Here is a 25,454-nt window from a genome sequence, read left to right as displayed (position 1 = left end):
TGACTCGTCAGCACTAGCAGAACCCACCGCAGCAGTGTTCGCAATGTTGTTCAAACGTTTCTCAGCTGACAGTGCCCTTCATTTATAGTTAACGATAATGTGACAGCCTATTCTCCTGGTGCGCTGTCTAACCACACACAAAATCCTGCATGTGCCTCAGAGTGGGATCCTGTTTTTATCGGAGTAGACATGTGCACCGAGGCTTTAACCAGAAGCTGAGAAGGGGTTTTAGTGTGAGATTTTCAGACCTGTCTCAGGTATTTAGAAGCACAAAGTGCAGTGAAAGACTAATTGAGCTGTGCTTCTAAATCCCCCAGGTGCTATTGAAAATCTCTTCCCTAATAACCCGGAATCTCCTAAAGAAGAAACCTCATCGAACTTAGATGGGTATGCAGATCCGAGGGTTAAGATTTTGAAAATCGCTCTGTACGGGCTTAACTCCCATTGACTTCAGTGAGAACAGAGTTAAGTTGACACTGAGCCTTTCTGAAAATTCCCCTCCAGGTGTGTTTTCTCCATTTGAATTTGAATAATCTGTTAACTGCTGAGATTGCTGTTTGATTTATCAGTGTGAAGAATTTTGCAGGAGTTTTTCCCCTTAATTTCTGATGAAATGACACTCAAAAAACTGTAGCATATCATCACAAAAACTCTATCTGCTAAGTCTACAGAAGGAAATACATTTATTTGCTGCATGCTTGCTGTTATTATTATTTATACTTTGGCAAAACACAGGAACTGAAAGCACAGACGTTATTGTGGGAGGTACTGTTCAGTCTGTTAAAATATTTGCACGATACACAGTCAAGCTGTCTAACTTAATGCTAATAGCCAGACTCTGGAGTAACCCAAGAATCATAATGAATATCCCCAGTAGGTGTAATTATACAGCGGCATTTCACTTACTACTTCACCTCCTTGCAGACATTTTCAGGAGACAGGGATTTCCTTCAACTCCCTTGAATGTTTTAGTTTACCTTTCAAATTAGCCCTACTTACAAGAGTGAGGAAAGATATTTTTAAATGTTGGCATGTCCTTCACTGCAGATTTGCAGGCTGCATTTACTCTCTGTGGTGGGAGAAACAAAAGCTTTTAGGGGTACAAACAGGATTCACTGTCAATTCAGAAAACAAATTAGGGCCCAAACTTTGCTTCTGGGATGCAGGCATTAATAATATGAATAAAAGTGAATATACAGCAAGGAGCCATCCATTTTACAACAGTGTCACAAAGGACAGAGTCTCCATGCTCCAGATTCCTTCTGAGAAAAAAATAGCTGTGCTAATACCACCCGCAAACAACACGATAACCACTTCTTTGTTCCCACCAAAGATATAACAGCAGAATCCTGTAGGAGAAGTCATCTGATATGTCAGCTCATTAAATTAGTCAGAATGGGTGAATGGGGAAGAGGAATATACCATTGTAATGTATGTTAATTAACAAATGCTATAAGAGAGGCATTTAAATGTATGAAAATGAATATTAATGAGATGAAAACACCTAATTATTGTGCATCTAATGGTATTATTGAGAAAAGGCCTAATTGTCATGCATCTAAGGCAACAGTACAAATCTTCAGACACAAAGATTCAGTGTACATATAGATCATATTACGACTTTAACTATGGGCATTGCAAAACATCTGCATTGAAACTTGAATTTGTAAATTACTTGTTTTTTTTATTTCAATTTATTAAAATTGATAGATATCTCAAATTCCTTATATCATTGCACACTTCAAAACTGCATGTTTCTTCCTCTTCATGTTTCTGAAACACTATGCTGAAGTGTTTCTCTATTTCTGCATGCATATCTCAATTTTGCAAGAATATCAATAGAAGCAGCGGGCTGCACACTGGCCTGGAATGAAGTTCTGAGGAATTTTTCATGAATTGTATGAAGCAAAACTCAGTCTGCATGAAATTCCTTCCTGCATAGAGGGCTACCAAAGGAGAATCCTGAGCTAAAAATAGTATGGATTCCTGGAATTAAAGACTGCTTCATAATACATATGCATTAGGAAGCTGAAATAAAATTATACAGGCCACTTGAATTCTATTATTTCCTAATTACTCAGTGGTTGGCTTTACAACCTTAATGTTCTTTTAATGTAAGTTTTTCAAGTTTTTTTTTTCAAATGTAATTGTAGATAGAGAGCCAATCTCTCGACCCCAGCTAGAAGGACACAGGGAGTTTTGCTTTATAGAGAAATTCCAAAGTGGCCTGAATTGCGCATACTCCCTGGTTGAGGCTCTAGGGTGTATGGCAGGGACACGTCTAGAAAAGGTTATATTTTAATGACTACTCTCTGCATGGTATTTGCAGTCCCAACATGACTAATATCATTCACACATACAATCAATGAAGTCTTAATCCTGCCATCAAAGCAATTAATGAAAATAGAGCACATTAACGTAGCATTGGAACCAAAAATGACTCCTGAAAGACAGCTCTCTCCTGTCTCAAAACTGAGTTATTAATATGTATATAAGCACCCATGTGACAAGCACTTTAGATGTACCTTGGCATATATATTTACTGTCACTCAAAATGATTTACAATCCATCCTATTTTATAAAAACTATATCTTATCCATGCTTCTAATTTTTTTTATAAGATTGTTGTATGGAACTGTAAGAAAAATGCTCACAAAACTGAGATACATTATTCTGGTGGATTTACCTTATCCACTAAGCTTTTTATCCTATCAGAGAAAGAAATTAAGTGTGTTTGTATGATTTACTTCTAATAAATCCATGCCACCATCTATTTACCACCCATACTGCTGTAGTTGCTTCCAAACTTTACTAGTAAGTCAAACAATCTACTCGGTATTGAATTCCACTTGAACGCACTACTTTGGCATCTCCAGATTTCCTGATGTTCCCATTTGCAGGTAAGCACTGCTCTCCTCAACACACTTATCAACAGAAGGAACAGCAGCAGGTATTTCGCATTGCTGCACACGCAGGGGTTCTCGGAGGGCTTTCCCGGCCCTGTACCTACAGCCATCAGAGCACTTCTGCTACCACAACTAGCAGAGGGCAGAACCAATCTGGCAGCAGTGTTCTGCACTGGCTAGGATGCAGCTGGAATTTCAAACTGCATGTAAGAGTTTCCCAGCGGCTGCATACCCTTGAGTTAACTGCCCTTGAGTTAGGTGTACTACAGGGAGAAGAGCTGTGCTCTAGTGTCTATACACTATACACTGCCCCACTATACAAGGGAGTTGTTTTGGCATCTGCTGTGTAGTAGGAACTCAGGTTTTGCCTGTACTCTCCCAGCATGCAGATATTTTCAGTAAAAGGCAGCAATGTGCTTCACTTAAGCGATCTCAAGTTAAAAATTTGAATAATAGTGTATTTGCTTGCAAATAGTTCAATTTCTCATTATTTTTCTCTCTTATGTGTATTTGAATCTATAGCAGTATATCATATCAAAATGGGTTATGGAGTCTTCCAGTGCATTTCTTACATGTGACCCTTTTTTTTTTTTTGCAGGCAAATAGAGTAACTCTTTAGTGAAGGCAAACCCTTTAAAAAATAAGAACAAATCCTTGCACTAATGGACGGTAGAATCTGTATACTGCATGGGACAGAGATCGCTGCCTTCAATGGATGAGCAACAACAGCAACTCTGCCAAAACTAAAATGTTGGGGTCCAGGGAAATCTGTTTCAGGTATGGGAAACAGTCCTGCAAGGTGGTTAGCACCCTAACCTGAATGTAAGCCAGGAAAGAGCTGAGATGGCCCAGATTTTACAGAAGACATTTGGCCACCAAAAGAAAGCAAAGAACCACAAAAACATATCCACTACAGAAAAAAATATGCTGTAAATGCACTCTGACAAAAATATAAATATATTTTCAATGCTTGTTTCACACAGAAAAAAAAAAGTTAACCTCGTTTTCAAAAGGTTTAGATAGTCAATATTAAACTACTGTGCAGAAGAGCTGAAGATATTGATAGCTGGTAATGCAAACGAGATTGCAGTTAATTGTTAACATCTCCTGGGCTACGCTTCCTACGTCCCCGCACAGATGATGAATAAAATTATTTACCTATTCAAATAATGAGAGCTATGCATTTTGATATCCACATACACTGTAACTCAGACCTCCTCTGAGACCCCTACCTGTAATTAGGAACAGATGTAGGATCTTGTTCCTGAATTGATAAAAACAAATTTTAGCCCTCCTATGATATATGGCACAGTGGCACAGCTTACGGTGAGAATGCCACTGCCAAAGGACTCTCCTCCGGGCACTGAACCTCATCAGCCACCCTCTGCACAAGAGCCCTGCCACTGCCACTCCAGACATTTCTTGGTGCTTTTCCAACACCGATGCAGGACACTCACTAAAACATTCACAGGTGACACAGCAAGTGTATACCAGGAAAGTGGCAAGCAGCAGTTATCTGGCTTCACCTCTGATGAAGAAAACCATAGATCCATTCACTCAAAACCATGGCAATTCTATAACACACACAGACTTCTCCATGGTGTAGTCATTTAAAATTAAGCACACACAACATTATGTGCTTCCAGCAACAGTTCTCACAGCTCAGCACAAGCAGCCGGGGAATACTCTTCAAATTATATCACGGGGGAAGCTCAGGATGATGTTCGGTGTAACATATTCATTTTATTCTCCAAATGCCACACCACTGCAGGAAAACATGTCTACTGCAAGTGTTTCACGAACTGCAAGCAGCCACATTTCTTTCTTTTTATCGGCTATTTTAACAGCTGGCTGAAATAACCCAAGGGGTAACCAATAGGTAACTGCCCATTTTCTTGCTCTAGCACATGGGTGCCGATCCCAAGGCCTGGCAAAGAGGAGTGAATGCTCCAGAGAATTTGCCTCTGAAGACGAGGCAGGGTGACCCTACACCAGTCAGACGCATCACTTGGACTACCCCACACGTCCCAGCCCCATGGGATACTCTGACAGCAACAGCAAGGCACTGAGGATCTGTGACAGCCCCAATCCATTTACAGCAGCAGGCCTGAAGAGGATCAAAGGAGATGCTGTGATCACATTCACGGAGCGAGACAAGTGAAGCTGCCTTCTTTCATGTTCCTTCCTAGACCACTAAATGTCCCTCCCTTGATTTACACTGATCCGGCAGAGTTTATAATTCCCACTGGCTCCTGGCATAGGTGACTAAAATGCAAAGAGAAGGTTGCAGAAGAGCTGCAAACCCCTCCTGAAGGAGACAAATTTGTATTTACTGAGGTCGTCTCAGTACAAGAAAGTTTCACTGCTTTCATTTAAATCTGACTGAAACAATTCAAGTTAAGCTGATGCAAATGCCTTCATACATCTTTATTTGAGGATGTTAAATGGGGTTTTTCTTGATTTCACAACTAATCTACATCTAAAAGAAGCGACCGCATGAAATAAGACTGTCCACATCACATTCTGCATTGGTTTAACTCGGCAGGTTTACCAGCCATCTTAGCGCAACTCCCTCATGTATGCGAGGTCTGGAAATACATTCACTCTCCAGCATTACTCTGCTTCACGCCAGGAGAATCTGCAGCTGGAATGGGCTCAGGGGAACTGCAATGACTAGAAATAAAAGGATTGTGGGGGGAATCATAGCTGGTGGGCCCTCCACGGACATTGCCTAAATTAGAGTAATTAATATAGGGGAATGTGTCTGTGCTTCTCAGTAGTTTATAAATGTTACAAAAAGAGAAACGTTTTATATGTCCCCTGATGGGTTTTAAATGTTAATAAATGATGTGCAAGGAGGTATTTTACATCTCTCCATTTAACAGTGAGCTGACAGCTGCAATTATAGGCCAGTCTCCGGCCCCAGTGATCCTTGCAGGAACCTGAGGTGTAATCGGAGTAGCTTTCTTCCAGAATAACGAAGTGCATTGGGACGCTGGCTCAGCATTTCAACATCCAGACACAAAGCCAAGGTGAGATGTTTTTGACACCCTAAAAACTCTCTTTTGCTGTGATATGCACTTGCCAGTCATTGCTGAGACCCACAGCTGTTCTTCCTGTGGCAAGAGCAGCTCTTCCCCTCACAGGTATGGGGAGTGAATGGAGCAAGCAGACAGTTACTTGCTACGCTGCACCTCTGCTGTGAAGTAGAAAAAGAACTGGACCGTACCTGGCACAGCCAGGGCAGCATAGGAAGAAAGTATTGCATGTGTCACTGCATGCTCTTTCAATCAAATCAGCTTTTGGCCAGAAACCCACCAACACTGAATCATTGCAGCGTGCTCTTTGGTACCAGGTTCCTGTACAGGGACAGGGAAATCTGTCCCTGCATCCCCATCTTCACCAGCACGGACAGACAAGGAAGGGCATGCCTGTCCTTCCAAACAGTCGCAAAATGACTGCTCAGTAATGTCCACTCCAGCAAAAAGCCCCACTAGATTTTAGTAAGCTCTTCCCACGTGCCCTACACAACCCTCATCAGTAGAACTGAGCCTCTTTGAAGTTTAAGCTCAAAACAGTATTGTAGTTAATTATGTTTCAGGTTGCAACCTTAGTTGCAAAGTAACAGCAGAAGGAGAAGAATCAGTGCTCACAACACTGTATTCTTGCTCGTCTGTGTATTTTCAACCTCCCCTTTTTCTTACCTGAAAAGCAACCTTTGGTCCTGATCCTTAAACTGGCCGCAGTTCACTGTTGTTAGTGTACAATTTCATTAGTCCTACAAATCACTGAGGTGCTGCCTAATGCAGCATACAGCTGTTTTAAGGCACTGACTTAGCCCACGCTATCAGCAATGTTTCACTCCGTGGGAGTTGCACCCCATTGACAACAAAAGGCAACAGAGACTCTGAATGAAACCAAGCAGAACTGTGAGCAACACCCTGCATTTTCGCTACCTCATCCCAAAGGCAGGGGAATCTGTTTTACAATTCTATTACAATCCCACAAGATAGTATTTTTATTTTGCCACTGACAAATTCTTGCTTTCTTATATTTTAGAATGGCAGAAGACTACAGTGTAATATACTTGATTTATTAAAAAAAAAAATACTTTTCCCACACCATGCTTTTTACATAAACAGTTGTAAAGTAATTGGTTTCTTTCATCCTCCCCCTTCTGGTGTCAGACAACACTGGTGAAAAAAGGGCAAGTTCAATTATTAGAATTATAGTTTTCTATAATTCTATATATAGTTTTCTGGCTCCAAAACTGCACCTCAGCGAAGCTCAGAAGAAATCCTAGGTTGTAAGAGCAAGGTTTGGTTTCCGATGTGGAAAGACTTTGGTTAACATTTTCACGGTAGTCACGCTGCATGCAATTATAGCCAAACATCACTAGACATCTATCACTTACATATTTCTTTTGTTTTGCACAAAGATTTCTTAGTTGTGTCTTAGGAATGGATCTTGTCTACTACTCCTGCTAAGGTCCAGGCCTTTAGTACAGAGCTTCTGGGACTAAGTCTCAGCTTTCTTCAGCTGCTATTTGGTTGGTTATTTCTTCTGGTTTGCATTAGTTTGTATATAAATGGTTGTGACTGCCCTTTCATTCTTCAGAGCTCTGCTGCTACTGATTATGGACAGGTTTCTAGAGCTTTTGAACATCAAAGACCACATGTTAACACCCAGTTTGTCTTATGCATCACGTTCATCTCATTCTCTGTGGTGTATGTCAAGCACCTTCTTCATATTAAGTCAAATAATATCAGCGTGGCTACAACAGCCATCATTTATGATGAAGCATGACAGTAGGTTATTGTATTTGTCTCTCTGGTTATTATAATTGCCCGTTAATTAAAGTTAGCTAACCAAATAGTGCTAGAAGCAGCACTACCATATGGCTAGTCACATCTCCACAGAATGATGGCTATCGGTACCGAAACACGGCCTGACAGCTGAACGCCACAAGGCTGGGGTAAAGGATTTCCATTGAGAGACCCCACCTAGGGCACAGCCAGGTACTGGAGGCTGCGATGCTAGGAGGGATGCCTGCGTGGTCCTCCCTCCTTCCAAAGCAGGTGCTGGGTGTTACCCCACACAGGACCGGACCCCCCCAGTCAGCCAGGCCTCATAGAAGCAGCACTTACAGCCTCTGTTGCTTTCCTACCTCTAATGCAAGCGGGAAAAACAGCACTGTGCATACCTCCTTGAAAGATTGCCAATCCCTGCAGCTAGGAGATGAAGTAATATGATAAGGAAGGCCAAGAGCAGTTCAACAGAGAGTGCTAGATCTTCTTAGCCCTCATTATTGTGTGGACCCATCTAACCAGCTGCTGTTCTACTGTCAGCTACAGCCAATATTCAAGACCAACAAACAGATTACAAATCCCCTCCCAGCTGCAATCTATTCTTCATGTTATACCACCTCGGTGACAATCACAGAATGCGCCCTAAGAGAGTCTCACTCATGGGCAATCAAATTAAAGTCATTCGGCAATGGCTTGTGTGCTGAAACACATCAACATTGTACCTGTCTTGTATTTGAAGGAGTGATATTTTTCTACAGGGAAAAGTTATTTGCCGCTGCCTTGACTGATTTGGCAATTTCTCTGTTTATCAATATCCCACAATTCTTGCACATTTACAAAATACAGTAATACTACTTACCACCTTATGGGCTGCTGCGAGGCATAATTCTTTAGTCCTTCTGAAGCTCTCAGAGATCCTCCAAAGGATGCAATCTGGAAATAAAATGATCGTTAGCATTAGTACATGTGGGGGTTTTACTATATTCATCTCCGTTCTCCATTACGTAAATGACTACATTTGAGGTTTGGAGTTTGCTCTTTTGTGCATGCATGAGGGCAAAAACTGACCACATTTTGGTACACCTCAGTGGTACCAGGAATCACACTACCCTTACCAGTGCTTTTTTTATTTTTTTTCTCTAGAACAATATCTTAGAAATTAATTTAAAAATAGAAACCTCACCAGACATAGTTTGTGGGCCTGACAAAAACACCGAAATGTGGGCCTGACAAAAACACAAAAACACCTGACAAAAACACCATGACATGAAAGACATAACAGGTGAATTTATACATTCACCGTGCAGCAGTAGGCAGTGCTAGACACCAGATGAAGGTGACCTGAACTGTTGCTCGGACACTGCTTCTTTCCTTTGGCTACCAAGAGAACCCACACCAACTAAGATCACTAGGTATGTCATTAGGATGCCTATAACAACAGGAGGTTAGTACAGTCCCCAAAACCAATGGAAATTGCAAATTCAAACCTACTCCAAACCAGACAGAGTGCCTCCACACAGCTGAATGCCTCCACAGAAATGTGTTCCCAGAGTATGGTCTCCCTTGGAAATGAGCACATTTCAATTCAGGAGCACCTAGCTGGATTTCCACCCCTGCCACAAAACTCCAGCATGGCCCTGAGCAAACAGCAGATGAGGCATTTTCAGGCACCCAGACTGCAGGTAGGGAACCTGCGTCTCCTGGAAGCCACTCCTCCTATCTCCAGCTTTGAAAACTCCTTTCAACCCCTCCCTGTCCCCGCAAAATGGGGGCAATATTTTCTCTCCTTTCTCTCCCTGTTTGCTGTCTGCTTAGTCTGGGACTTCCTGTGGATTGCATCCATCTCTCCTATGGCGTATAAACGGGGTGTTTAATACAGTGGGCACTGATCTTAGCCCCTCCAGGCACTAACAGAAAGCAAAACAAACACAGCAATGACACTTCAACTGTGGCAATTGTGAATCTACATGCTGCTCACACAGACAGAGAAAAGCAGTCCACTTTCATCCCCCTAGTACACGATTTGAAGTGCAGGTCTTTGTTGAACAGGCCCCTGAGTATAAAAATTGCCCTTCTGGGCCTCCATGCTTCTTGTCCCTCAGCAATTTCAATATATATTTATTCACTACAAGGAAACTGTGGGGGAGGTTGTAATTAAGCCCTCCTGCTCCACTTTTTTTTTTTTTTTTTTTACCAGAAACTTGACTCAAAACAGGTTTTTAGTCCAAGAACTGAGATCTATTTTCTAATGCATGCTTTATGCACTTCTAGACCTCACCTAGATTAGAAGTGGATGAGCCAAACCAAACACACATGTGGACACAAACACACAGTGCTAGGTGCGTTTTTCTGTGTGTGAGCGCAAAAAAAAAAGACAGAGTGAGTTTGCTTTCCCTGTACTTCTGCATCTGTAAGCAAGGAGGCTTGAAAACCTTGCAAAGAAACTCTGTTCCCTTGAGAATTCCTGCCTAGCTCTCTGCAGACTGAAGAAGCAGTCTCTGGCTACTGTGCATGGGAATCCCAGGATTTTGGCACAGTTTTAGCATCAGCATCATTAGAAACATTGATTTATTTTAACTGCCACCTTGTACCCTGTACTGCCACATGCAGTCAGAATGTCAATTCTTTATCAATGTGCATGGTTGACATGGAAACAGATCAGCTGAAATGAAGCAATAAGAAAAAAACGTGTTACTCCTCTAAGTTACACTTAGAAGTGGTAAATCTGTTGTGTGTGCTACAGCAGATTTAAATACTCAATAAACTACACCGAAGAAATAAACAACTATTTGGGGTGACAGTCATTTTAGTTGTTTACATCATCGACTGCATTTAGGAAAGCTCCAGTGTTACTATGGAAACCACTTTTGCTTAAACGTAGTTGTGGACGCACTTTAGGTATGATCTAAATTAACTGAAGATGGAGGCACAAATCCTGGGGGGGGAAACAGCTGAAGGAGCGACTGGTCCATAGCTGAGACCCCTCGGCTTGTCCCTGTCTACGCTCCCAGTGAGGACCTGGGGCAGCTGACAGGCTGCACAGGTTTAGGGTTTAAAGATAACAGAGACGCAGAGCTGCTTGTCATCCCCACGCAGCTCGTAACGCACCCCAGGGCCACTCGTTCTCTCCCTCCGGTCACCAAACGGGTGGTGGTGAGAACAGGAGCCTGCAAGAGGCCCGCTCCCTGCCTCTGGCAGAGTTTGGGACTTTCCTCTGCGGGATCTCTCCCCGCAAAAGAGGAGAGCTGCAAGAAGGCGTATCTGTTGCAGAAGCCTTCTGCCAAAATCTGCGACTCGGAGCGGCCGCTGCCTCATGATTAACTTCACAGAGCTAAGAAACTGTCCTAAAAGATGCAGCACAGACCTTTGACCAACACTACATTTCCACTAGAAAGATTAAATCTCTGTGCAGCTAAAGCTAGTTTCATAGTCATAGGGAACAAGGCCAGAGGGGCCACTGTGATCTGCTGTTCTTAATAGGGATTAAAGGAGCCTACGGCCTCCAGAACACCTGCCTCCCAAGCTGAAAGCGAACGACGGCGAGATGGAGATCAGTGAGCAGAAAATGGAGGGAGAGGCTCCTCTGCCCTCTTGCCAGGTGCCAGGGCAAGGGGCAGCAGAAGGAGCAGACACATTTAAAATGACTTCTCTAAACAGGATCACGGAGGCGTTTGGAGCCACGGGCTGTTCAAAGCCTGAGGAGCCCGGCAATAGCGTGAGGCATTCCAGCTCTGAACTTGCTGGGGCAACCCCCACACGCTTCTACTGTGCTAAGACATCAAGGAATGTGGGCTTTTTTTTTTTTTTCCCCTTTTCCTCCCTTTTCCGGTTTTTACATTTCTGCATGATTACATTAGATAATGATACATACCTCCCAAAGCTTGTGCATCAATTAGCAAGGTAAGGAAGGACACACATCATTAACTACACACCGGCCTGCGAAATACGGGCATGGAATATGGCATAACATTCTAAAAACAGCAGGGAGGCCTGCCTTGTCTAGGTCAAGTTTTATTTTAACTCCCTAATAAAACATCTGATATCAAACAATGAAGTGGAAGACACACCACTGCTTAGCCTCAATGGGTGCTCCAGACAGATCTGCTATGACTTAACCTGCACAGCAAAGCCGAGAAACCTGAGTTTATGCGAGCATGAGGCACAACAGTGCTTTAACCTCATGCAGCATTTATCAACCTGAATGATCCCAAACTATTCTACAAACCAGCTACTAACCGAAAGGCTTCCACCTGTGCTGTTATCTTACACATAGGGTTTGTGTTTTGGCGAGATTCAGGCTGCGCTGTATTAGATGCTGGGCCAAACTGCTGATAGAGCTGCATACAGTCGGAGACGAGGAGACAAGCTACTGGCTGTCGTGGTTGTTCACAGACAGGGCTGTATCGAGAAAAGTCTGCTTTTGTCAAGTAGGGCTGAGGGAACAGAGCCAGATGAGAAAAGGACACGCAGCGCATGTCTCTGCGGGTACAGTGCAATTGGTCCACATCAGAAGTGGCCAGTGAGTGTGATAGCACGGTATTTCTAGATCATTAAAGCATGCATACTGGGAGCGTTCATAGTTCTGGAAGGAGAGAAAGCCTCTGTCTGAAACTGCTTGTAGACTGCGCAGAATAGACTGACAAAGCAGGCAGAAAAGCCTCTTGCTTATACCCAATTTTCAAATGGGGAGTAGGAATTTGAACATCACCCTGCAATGTTGTAGAAAAGAAGAAAACAACCCCAGCTGCCCTGAGCATAAATGAAATGCCTTACACATACACACACACACAAACCACCTTCTTCCTCCTCTGCAGTAGTTTGTGGTTGTCAGGAAAATATATTGCAGAGAGACAAATAAAAAAAGTATAGTGGAAATATTAGTGCAAACTCTTACTCTTTTGAAACACGTCTCATCGACAGCTTGGTTTCCAGTTAGAATGTACGAAATCATCATTTTCAAAGCCTCATCTGAAAGCATAAATAGCGATCTTACCCTATACTGATGGCAATAAAGGCAGCAATCTTCTACCTATTCCAAACCATTGGTACTGTTTTCTAATGTCCCTAAGACGTCCGAGGAACAGATGCTCCTAAAAGCCACAGTCTCTTGATCGACTAAATTGAATGCTTTTGAGAATGTCACCCAGAATTCTCGTGTCAGTCCTGAGAAAACACAATCTAAACCAGAAGATGATTTTGATTTTCCTCCTGACTCAGCAGACGAAGAGATAATTAGATAGGGAAAATGAGTATTCTTGAAGGTAAATATACCTCCTGTAATCCTGCTGCCTACTGAACTACGGTATGTCTCCTGCAATGAGGAGCATTCTAACTCAGCATCTGGAAACCTGTCAGATTTCAGAAGTCACTCGTGGTCCCTCCTACATCATAAATGAGTACTTTAGAGCATAGAAACCAATGCACAGAAGGAGAGGGAAGAGAGGGGAAAGCGGGATAAATCTTTCTTGCCTCTGTCTGTGGTTATAAGCAACAGCAATAAAAGAATTCAACAGCACCACAAACAAACTAAAGTGGGTGGATTGCCTATTCTTTTCTCCCCATTAAACCCAAATGATTCCTCTTATGGATTGGTAACATGAAGCGACTTATTTTGTCAAGTGCTCTTCAGTCTAACCATGACTTCCACCTCTGGAAGTGGAAGGATCCCATATGTCAAGTAAGCAAAGACAGGTTATCCTTCTGCAGCGATAGCTCAATGCTGATTGAAAGTCTCATTTGTCAGGGGAAAGAATTGTTGTTTTTCTTTTTAAATTAACCCAGAAGAAGAAAAAAATATTTGTCCAGACCCAAGTGCTTTTTCATTCCTCAAGCAGCTGCTAGTTTGAGAGAATTTTAAATGGTTGGCCTTTATGAAATGAATTGGTAATCACAGCCCTGTGCCTCACACGCCGTAGACTAGAATGATTCTGGGGACTGGTAATAGGATAAAGCCTTTCACCTCACCAGCTGTGGTTCAAATTCAGAATAATTCTTAACTTACTAAACGCTGTCACTACACGATGGGCATTTGATGGTTGCTGTACAATGAATCAGGTGTTTTTCCTAGTGGAAAAGTATTCATACTACAGACAATATACTAATTATTGTCAGTAATTAGCAGCACTCTTGGCAGTGACAGTAGAGGGACCTGTAGAAAATTACCCATATGTTCATCCCTTGGAGGCTGTCACTTCAAGGCAGGGGTCAAGCCCTTCAGACAGTCACTGCGGCTATTCTTGTAGCTTTTTCCCACCTTGAGTATGTTTTGCAGATGAACTGAGTTCAGCCTCTAAAGCTGTCAATCTACCACTTTTATTACGACTAAATTACTTTTGTTTCAAATGCTGGAGGCAACTTTGAATGCCAGGTCTAATTAGACTGTAATTGTTGGAAGATCTGAGCAACTGTGGCAGGTTTGGGTGGAGAATTTGGTGGCTTCGAGTATTTGTGCAAACAAATTTCACAAGCACGAAACCTACTTATATAGCTGCATGTAACAGTGGGCATTTGCTTCGACAATTTATACAACTACCTTCCTAAGACAGAGAAGTAAGACTTCGAATTTCCACATGCAAATGGATAGACATGAAAAAGCCATCTGTCCAAGCAGACAGTTTCACAGGTCAGGCAATTTTCATGAGCCCATGATGTTTTGGTGCAAACAGGAAAAGGTGAGTTTAATTAAGAACAAATATTTTTGTACAAACAGAACGAGGTACATTGACCTACAAAAGAACCAGTGACAAGAGGTATATATGTATATAAATAACCTTGTTTTCAGAACAATAACAAAACACAAAGAAAATAAATCTCAAACATATATAGGAATAAATCCTGCCATTTAGCACTAGAAACCTTATCTTTCCCTAGGGGAAAAATACTCATGAACAGTCCAAGAACTCCATGCCCTGGTGCTGAATAGCATTTTTCCTCTGACTTCCTTTGGGAAAGTGTAGCCCCCTCAACACTTCAACCCCTCTAATATAACATAGCCCAGAGATCTGCAGGGAAATCCTGAAGATCTGAGAGTGAACATTTAAAGGCCAGGGAGCTTCTGCTAGGAGACCCTGTGTTTCCACGCTATCTCCTGAGGTCTACCTATCATAATGACAGCATTACCTCTTTGTGCAGCTCCAGGGAGAGCTGTGCAAATATTGGATTATCTGGTTCAACGGCCAAACAAAAAACAATCATGGGTAGAAAAAATTTCAGTTTAATCTACTTGAAATAAAAGCTAAGGGGGGTGGAAATTATGGCTAAGGAAAAAAAAAAGGGGGGGGGGGAAATGTTTGCCTTTAATGTATTAAATCTTCTACTCTCTATTTTTGACCTGAAAAGAAAAAAAAAAAAGGCCACACAAAATTAAATCATTTTTTAAACCTTTTCTCCTTTTCTGTGATTTTTTTTTGTCTTGCAATAAGCCTTCACCAAATTTCATGTCACACCAAAACAGATCAGGTCTCCTTGAAAAGTTTGTTTTCTTCATGAAATCTACCACTTCATAACACTTTGCCCACCTAGGTCCACCTCTAGGAAGAACTGGAAGTATAGAAATCCAGTAACCAGACTTTTGCCTAAAAAGAAAGAGACAAGTTTTCAAGTTAGAAAACTCATTTACTCAGTCACTAGGGATCAAAAAATGTGATTGAGGATTTTTTTTTCTGACTCTTCCACAAAGGTAGAAGAGACCCAAACGCTATCCTCGGAAGGGCAGACTAGTAGCCTCACTTACTCGCTGTAGGCACTGACCCCATTGCTTTATTTTGTTCTCCTGTGAGTAAAACCACAGCCACAGTTCCTCACTCAGAAGTTGATTTGTGTTTTGGTCCTGCTGCTGTGTCCATGTGAAATGAAAGGTACAGACGGATTTCCACTGTTGGCAGTAAAGTCCACGAGATGCTACCAGCACACTCCTGCAAGCCTGGTGTAGCACGTTACTTAAATGGTACGACTGGAAACGGGCACACCTGGAAACCTAGCGATTATCAGTTTCATACAACTCTATCAGGACTGTCTGGGTTTGTACTTGGCTCCTTTATTTCCACACAACAAGCAAAATTGGATTCAGGAGCTTCTACAGCGCAACTGGCTCCAGCAGAACCTACCTCCAGACCTTTGTTACATGCAGAACAAGGCACTGGCCAGTATCTATGCTCTATACCACTAACTACTATCCACAAAAGAGTTTGCTTCCGTGGACCACAGCAATGATGCAAGCTGTTGTTTATTAACCCATCTTCATAGACCTTCCTTAGACAACCAAGGCTTTAAGGGACAGATTATTAAAGACAAAGTTACTAAATACAAAATCTGTGCAGAACTTGCAGGTGTTTGAGGTGTATGAGCCCATACCCCTGAGGAGCAACACTACAGAAGATGTGCTGTTCCCAGAATGACACTCAACTTATACAGCATTTGAAAAGAGATGTAAAAAAATAATAATAAAAAATAAACAAACAAAAACAAAATAAAAAACATGAACATTAAAAAGAACAAAAACCTGTCACACTGCAGTGACCTACTCCAGGTAATTCTCAGCTCCAAACTGAAAAGGCAATGGGCAAACTAAACACCCCTGAAGCACAACTAGAAGAGATAGCAAGCCCGTTCAAAGTTTACCAGCAGCTTTGTCTGGGCAATGTTTGCATTGGAGGAAATGGCTAAAAAGTGAATCTGTGAAGAGGAACCTGACAGCCAACATGAAGATGCTGGGAGACACAGTGACAAAGCAGAACCAGGACTTCAAACAGCCACAGAATGAAAAAGAAGAAATTCAAAAAGAACTCCAGAAGGTAAAGGCGGGAGCTTGCGGGGGGGAGGAAGCAAAAACTTGATGGATTTTGAAAAGAGAATATCTAAGAAGGCATTAAAATGTGCAGGGGCTGGGAGTGCAAGTGAAGATCCAAAAGTAAACACACACAAAAAATAAATAAAATTCTTGTTGGGGAATGGTGGATATTCTTTGACAGTGTAACAGCAAAGATAAATAGATACATCCTTGCCTTCCATTCTAGGTGACTGCACGATACCAGAGAAGAAATCAATGCAAAGAAACAAAAAAGGCTATTTAAATAAAGAAAACACTAAGAAATTCCTGTACAGCAAACCTCTCTAATGCATAAGATGAGCAGTCTTTTCTAGGTGGCCATAGGAAGAAGAAAAACAGAAGTATTTGACAATGAAATATTCTTAGAGGTCAAGCTTACGTGAAGTCCAAGCAGTAACAACAGAGGAGCAGCGACTGGGTGAAGAGTTTCTCCTCATGCTTGTTTTGGGCTCATTTGGTCAGAGAAGTATTGTCCCAGTCCAGCACACAGCTATTCTCTGGTATCAGGGAGCGTGTTAAAGCGAAAGGGCAGGAGAAACCTAGCCTTTGTCATCCTGCTAATGCACAACCATTCCCTGGGCAGTAGAGCTGCCCAGTCCTGTCAAAAATTACTCCACCATCAGTTGTAAAGGAGCCCTTTACATGTTGCACTCCAGCACTAGACATCATCAGGAGGTGTAATGTATGGCACCCGTGCTTATGGGACCAACCTGGGGTTATAAATCTGCCCTGAAAGAACAAAGCTGCAGAAGAGTACATCCATTAACTTTGATTAATAGCTTATGGTAGACACAAGGAGACATGTAATGGCCGATCTCTGTAAAGCCAATTCATGCCTATCACTTGTCTGGCAGTGTATCTAATACTGTAATTCTGCATGTAGCGATCAGATTGCGGGGACTCTGCCTCTAAGACATCATTAAAACCTGTATATACATTCACGCCTCACAAGGGCTTCAGGGGACCTCACTGCCTTCTCAGCCATGTTCAGCTAGAGACTAGCACTTGCAAGACGGAGAACATCTGCTTCTCAGATACCCTGCTTATTATGGCTGAAAGTAAGGTACCCGGCTTATTCACCACTACTTCGTTATTTTTATTTCTGTCAGTTGTACCTGCTCACAGACATGCACAGTGGCTTTGTGCCACATAACTCTTCCTTCAGTGGAGTTAACTCTGGATTTATACCTGTTTAAAATGAGGGTGGGAATAACCTCAGAGTCCAAAACTTTAAGACTGAAATTGATCAATTCGAATTCCCAATTCTGGCAAACCTGTAAAAGCAAGCAGTCCCTTGCAAGCCTAGTTTGTATCCTGTGCCTAGGAAAATATAAGTCTCTATATGAATAAAGAGACAGACAGGGCTCATCTGCTAATGCCAGCGGTGAACAGAAGGACCCAGAACCAGTAGCCCCTGATAACCTCTGTCCTGCCCTTCCAAACACACACGTTATATGTAAATTCTGCAAGGCCTGGGGGTCCTGCACAGCCCAGGACCAAATCACCACAAACCTTCCCTCAGAACATGCACAGAGCAAAAACTACCTCATAGGCCACTGGAGGGGTGTGATAGGAGGGATGAGTGGGCACTTAGCAGCTTCTCCTACTGACAAGTGGCCTTGCTGAATGCTCCAACTCCTTCTCTACATCAAGGAGCTCTGACACAACCTGAAAAGGTGTTAATATATTATTTCCAGAAGTACTGGTATCTAGACAGACACAACCTTGAGGCATCACCCAGTTACTTGGTACTTTCCCCCTCAACTACTACCCAGCTGAAAGAAGTCTATCTGGTTAAATACTGCCTTCAAAAAAGCTTCAGGTGTAAAGCTGCCAAGCAGGGTAGGGGCCAGCCTTATGGACTACTCCCACCCCCACCAGCTGGGCCGCCAGCATCTCCCCAAGGAAAACCAGCCATACTTCCAACCCCTGGGGCAGAGACCCGGACACCACTCGGTGCCACCGGGCTCCACAGGGTGCCATTGTCCCGGTTTGGGGACAGGGGGGCGGCTGTGGCGAGGTGCTTCTCCTTCACCTCAGCAGGGCACAGGCATGGCCGGCGTTTGTCCGCGGGGCTGGCACCTCCCCGATCTTTAGTATTTACGTGAACCGTGCCAGTATTTGCACACACAACACCCGGGATTTAAATTTTATTTAAAAAAGCGGGTGGCGGGCGGGACTTTTAAGCTTAATTATTACACAGCGAGAGCTGCGGGTGTTCTCCCCGCAGCTTTCTGCTTCGTCACGCCCCTGGGGCGCTCGGCCTCCGCCACGGCCGCCCGCTGGGGGACAACATGGCCGCCGGGCCAGCACTGCACAGCACGGCGCGGCTCCAGGGCCTCGCCCCAGGCGGGGGGGGCGGCCTCCCGGCGGCAACACCTTCCCCGGCGGCGGCCTCCCAGGCACTGCGAGCCGGCGGGGGCTGCCGGAGGATGATGGAGGAGCCGCGTGTCGGCTCCAATTAGCATCACGGCTCCCACCGCCCCCGCGCCAACGGCGCCGCAACGACGGGGCCGCAGCGCCCCCTGCCGCCGCCCCCTGCCGCCGCCGCCCGCCCCGCCCCGGCGCCCCGCGGCCCGCTGAGGAGAGACCGGGTGTCGCGGTGTAAATCCCGCGGGAAGGGCTTTATTTCTCTTTTTTTGTCCCCTTTGCGCAGATAAGAATAGGGGAAGGGCAGAGCTACGGCGTTGACTAGGCTGTTAACGGGGTGTTTAGGGCGTAATCACGTTTTAACCGCCAGCTGCACAACATGGCAGGGAGGGAAGGCTCACGGAGTTTTATAATTATCATTTATAATTCTCGTTTATCCCAAAGGGCTCACCGCACTGCCCTCAGGGTGCCTCGCTGTCCCGCAGACCCAGCACGACTCCAAGATGGGGCCAGGGAGTGGAGGTTTGCCGTCACCACCAACAGGGCTTCTCGGTGGCCTCCAGCCCCAGCGGGATGTGGAGGAGGCTGTGATGTGGGGCAGAAAGCAGCACATACACAAGCGGTGAAGGGCTTTGCTGTGAAATAATGGCGTTTTGGTGAAGGCAGAGGGTTGTCGTTTCAGCAGAAGGTGTGTTGGGAGAGACACCCTGTCACACACCCCAGGCCAGCTTGAGGTGAACTTTTGTCTGACAGCTGGTGGATTTGGGGCTCCAAATCTAGTGAGAGCAAAGGGCTGGCATGGAGACAGAGACATGAGCAAGGGCTGGAGGCCATCCACCTGGCCTGAAAGCAACTCAGCAACCCCACTCTTTGCTCTGGTTTTCACCTGTCCCTCCTTCATCCAGGGCCACTCGCCACCACTCCCCAGGCCACCCTATCTCTTGACCTTCCTTTGCTTTGCAAGCACGAGAAGCATGATTTATTAACGCGAGGAAGGAAAAACAAACGAATCACATATCCTGCTTCACTGAATATCTGTTATACCCTTGGGTCTTCCCTTCACTCCTCTATCTCCCCCAAGTCATCTGTACAAAGTAGGCATCCTGCATTGATCACTATCCGTTGGCAAGACATTCGTATTAGTGTAGCAGTTCTTGATCACTGCAAGTTTGCTGTGCCACATGCTTGATCATATTTTTAAATTAGTGGTTTTCTTTCATTCTATCTTCCCACTACGCAAATCCACTGTTTAAAGTGCCAGGCTTCACACAGCCTTCATTCTTGAATGTTCTCAGTGTCAAAGCACAGGGTGCATAAGTATTTTTGTCATTTTGGAAAACACTAACTCTTTCTTGTACTTTTTAATACATATTAGTATCTGTTTTAGATTTCATGTCAAGTTTTTTTAGGAGAGCTTCCTAAGTGTCACGTAGCTAGCAGCAGGCTGTAGAACAAGTTTTGATTTCAGTATTACCAATTCAGTTTTGTGTTTGTGGATAAAACATGTAATGTCCTTGTGCATCTGTTTACACATAAGCATCCTAAGATACAGCATGTAGTTTGGATGCCTGAGTCACAGCAGGGCTCTGGAGTCTTTGGCTCCGATGTGCCCTACAAGGAAGTCCATGGAAATCCCAGCCCTGGGATTTCCCAGCTCCAATCCTGGCACGTGGTGGCTTGCACCATCAGTACAAAGTAGCAGTGTTTAGTCATTAATAAAAACATACAGTTTACTGTAGGTGAGCCTGCTCCCAGTACAAAACATCCAGCAAGAGCCTTATTTCACCCAGTCCATCCTCTGCTAAAGGGCACGTGTGTTGCCAGATAAACTTTGCCATTTTAAAGGCACACTAAATCCTTGGAAAGGGGGATTCATTCTGCAGAGAGGAAAATTTGGCAATACAGCTGTGCAAGTCATAGAGCAAGGCGTATAATGACTCATTATTTATCAACAAAGAAGAGCCATGAGCAGGATGTAATGGTCTGGGGATGGGCTGATGTCACAGCAAGGAGTGGGAAAACTGCAAAGACAATTAGAGTATTATGACTATCTTTAACCACATGATACAATCAAACCCTTTATTACTATTATTAGTCACTGCAGTTCTGCAACTCTACAAACCCACTCCATCCGTGTGCGAGGTTGTGAAAAATTTATGTACCAGATCATTAATTTTTCTTACAAATTCCTTCTCATTTAGTTTTTCTAAGAGATGTCTAAACTGGGCAAAGTGGTTTTGAAAGCAAAGCTCTGAAGTTATCCCTTGGGGAACAAAAACACAGTATTGCCAACACAATCTATTCAAAAGAATGAATCAGCTGCTTGGAGAAAGGAGGAGTAGTTCAAAACAGGACTAAATGGAAAAAAAAATCATATTTTTTATAGTTGCATCTGTTGCTTTTCCATACTTAGGGCTTACATTTTCAACCTTTTCTTTGCAATCACAGCAGCTGGAAACTTGCTCTTTTAATGGAAAGCAAGAATTGCAGGAATCCCAGAGCTAGGGCTTCCAGAAATGCTCTTGACCCCCTTCAACTTGGGATTTGGCAGTAGTGAAGGTGCAGACAGCTCCAGGACTTACAGAGATAGTCCATACAAGTGTTTAAGTACTAATCTTTGCAGTTTTCTTCCATACTCATTTCTAAAGGCTATTTCCAAACAGTTATGTGGCTGATATACATGAAAAAGACAAAAAACAGTGACTCTTGTGAAGAAGCAACCACAGAAAGACCATCAGCCCATCATGCTGTAATCACGATTGAAACAAAGCACAAAATCTTAGCCTCTTTACCCAGCGGGCTGGAAATCAGCAACACCTTAAGCTTTAAAGCATCAGCACAGCTTGTCAATATAGCACGCTTCTCCTTGGTATATCGCCCCAAATGGTATCCCCAATATGAAATAAATCACAAGTCTGACCTTGTGGGAGCTTTCTGAATTCAGTGGTCAATGGCGCTCAGCAGGGAGAGAGTCCGATGCCTGGTTTTTTTTTTTTCCTTGTTGTTCATTCCTCCTGAGATTGGCATGTTTTCCAATCCTCTTCTTTTGGTTATCACTGCCTGACATAAAATCTGCAAATATTAAGCCATTTATATTAACTTCTGGGGCCACGTATTACATCTGCTCTAAGCTTCAATGTAGGCAATCCATTAGTGTGTCTTTTCATCACACCTTCTTCAACCTCTATTTAATAAGCCACCATCACCGAAATGTTTACCACACCTTTTCCCAAAATCACCCATACCGTCACACTGCACGCACACATGCATAGTCCGCCCTGTGCAGAAATTGCTGTTTTTCTACAAGGCTTTGACTCTGCTTGATTTCAGCCTGGGGAATGCACCATGAGATACCCGGGGAGCCGAGGAGAGCTGCAGAGCACCAAAGCAAGGCTCTCCCACTGCCCAGAACTGCATTCGGCATTGGGACTGTGGCTGTTGTCAGCAAATTTTGCCTTAAACACATCCTCAGCTCCTCTGGTGCAACTCCTGCCATCAGCAATGTGTAGCAGCCACCAGCCACAGCAATGGCTTTTCTCACCCCTGCAAATTCAACATGTGGCAGCATGCCCTGCGCCAACATGTCCCACCACTGCTGCAAGGATGGGATGAATTTAATGGTCTCTTGGTGCTACTCAGGTAATTACAAGAGTATGTCTCTTTGTAAGCTTCCTTCATTGTCCCTAGCATTCTTCACGGCAAAGAACCAAGGAAACGTCAGTTCTTTAAAAGCCCTCTGGCTTAAGCTGGCTGCTGCTGATGTAACGTGGGCATCCCTGAAGTGTATACCCATAACCAAAATAGGGTTCTCTCTTCTGTCCAGAACAATTTCTTTAGCAGTATTAATAAAGAGACTGTAGGAAAGAAAATATACACTGAATTGCTTCCCACCTCTGTGAGTACGGGAAAGCATTTCTGAGGTACTACTACAGAAAGTATTTCGGTAAAATGCTTACCTAACAGAACTCAATGTATGCTGCCTGCCTGCTGCCGGCAGAGAAATGCACATTCTCAGCCTCAGCGTTTCTAGTAGTAGCTTTGGCTCTGTGATGAGGACATTTTCATCCCAACAGGTCATTTTAACATTTATCCACAAATGATGGACAAACATGGTGGTAGGAGGGAGGCAGAGCAGTGTTATTTAAGAGGAATGCTAGCCAGCTTTGAATGTATTCTATAAGATGATGATACGTTGTTTTTTTTTCCACTCATCTCTTTATAGATGTTTGAAATTACAGGAAGGGCACTGAAGTTAATGCTAAAAATTAAAACATGCAGAAGGGTTCAAACTGTTTGTCAAAATACCTAATTTCACTCTTCGTTTTTTTTTCTTTTAAAGCAGACAGACATCCAGCTGATCAAATCTAATATGTTTGGAGCCAACTTTTAAACCCTAGCAGCTTAACACAACCGGAGGCGATCTGGTGCCATCCCCTCCTGGCTTCCATGGGTGGAATCGTGCCCTGCATCTGTGCTTCACCCGGCGCTGAGAAATGGCACTGCCGGCCACCCCTAGCCTTCCTGTTGCACTGCATATAAAACAAGTGTCAGCACTAAACACGGCTCTATATTTCACCTACCAGCTCCCTTCCTCTGCAAGGTCTCTCGCCTGCCGCTCCTCTGTCTGGTTTACGCTTATATATTGCCACTTTCTGCCTATCCGCGGGAGACCATCTCCTTCAGTCACAATTAACTCTAATGGCAAACAGATACATGGAGAAGTTACAGTGACAGCCAGGCAGCCTAAGACTCCTCTTGTACCCCTTCTGGAAGACTGCAAAAGCAAGTTTATTTCCTTTGGGCTTGTTTTAGAAAATTTTCTTTGATACATGCCCTCAGGCACCCTGCACACGCTTCCAGGCTTAACGCTGCGTGATTTATTTTCATATGAACAGAACACTTGGGAGGTCTGCCCATCCCACCCGTGCTGGTAAAGAGGCCCAGCTCCTTAAGCCCTTTCTCCAAGGAGCATCCTAATCTGGGGCCACACTCATCCACATCCCAGCGTTGCGTGCAGGTTGTGCTGTCCCAAAGGGTTTTTAGGTCAGGGGGTTCTGCTGGTAGCAGGACCATCAAACATACACCATCTTTCTTGTCTTTCACTCCACAAACAAATTGCTCTTGACCTGCATTTCTCAACAAAAACGTTAAAACAGCAAGGAACAATCACTAGTTGGGCTTGTCAAAGGCACGGTGGTGCCTCCTCCTTTTAGCTGACTCTTGAGATGAAACTTGAGTATAAAAAAAAAAAACAAAAACAAAAAAACTGTGGTAGGCATAATGTTTTTAGACGCTCTATTACCTCTTTATATTCTTTCTCATGAAGTTCTTGTGGAAAATGCGAGTCTTTAGGCGCTCAAAATGCTTTCCAGCCAATGGCAGGAAAAGAGCCTTTGCTGAGCTGCATTTTCTAAAGCATTTGCATAAAAATACAGTTCAATTCTCTGTATATGCTGCAAAAATCGGACTCTTTTTTTTCCCCATTCAGTTGGAAACTGTCCATGTTGCCATATGTAGCCGTTTCATCTTTCCTCTTTCTTTTCTTATAAAACACAATCCTTGATGCCAGCTTTCTTTATGTTATTGCCATTCACAGGGAAGTAAAAAATAGCAATACCATTCCTGAAGAAACAGCAGCACAACAATAACTTTGCTTACGATCAAGAACAGTGAATCACAAAGCAAAAATTCACCCAAACCAACCCTTTAAACTACCCCATTGCAAAAAAAATAAGATTCAAACTGTGTTTTCCTAGAGACTGCTGGTCTACAAGTAAGCTTTTAAAATGTAAGTGATAGCAGTTTCCCAATGCCTTACAAAACTGTGTTTATGACAAATGCTCAATATATGGTCATTTAACCAAACAGAGCTTCCTTTGTCCTATTTCTGTGTTTTATGTGACACACAGTACTGAAAATCTGCACAACAGTAATATGCTTCTGGTGCCAAAGCAGAATATCTGCAAACATTTACAGCCATCTACTATAAGGCCATCCCCATTACCATTCACGATGACTTCACCCGCACGGACACAGACCATAGCATCAGCTCTGCCAAAGTTACAGGAAGGATAAATTCAGCCCTTTTAGTTCATGTTTACTCAGTCATGCCTTTTTTTTTTTTTTAAATACAATTCCACAGGCAGAGAGATTTCTATTTAAAGCTGCATTTTTTCTGTTATTATTTTTTGAGGGGTAGGGGTGAGGAAGGGGAGGATGCTACAGCACCATCACAGGATTTCAAGGTCCTTTGACACAAATGAACTAAACCTAAGAGTTCCACATTACCTGGTTTTGCTCATCTAATTGTGCCCACTGCTACACAGGCAGTGCTAGGTCCGGTCACCATCAGTCTTTACGCTTCATTTGTGCCAAGAATTAATTATTTAAGCACTAAAAGCATTCAACCCTTTGCTTCCTCACTTTGACCACTCTGCAACATCAGAGAGCAGAGTTCAGACAAATACTCCTGCATTTGCCTCATATCTTTAAAACACGCTTTTCTCCATTTCATGTGCTTTTCTTTTCTTTTTTTTTTTTTTT

The sequence above is a fragment of the Cygnus atratus genome, chromosome 4, assembly GCF_013377495.2.
Source record: "Cygnus atratus isolate AKBS03 ecotype Queensland, Australia chromosome 4, CAtr_DNAZoo_HiC_assembly, whole genome shotgun sequence".
Classification (NCBI taxonomy): Eukaryota; Metazoa; Chordata; class Aves; order Anseriformes; family Anatidae; genus Cygnus; species Cygnus atratus.
The sequence above is the reverse complement of the archived record's forward strand: the minus strand, read 5'-3'. Positions refer to the sequence as shown.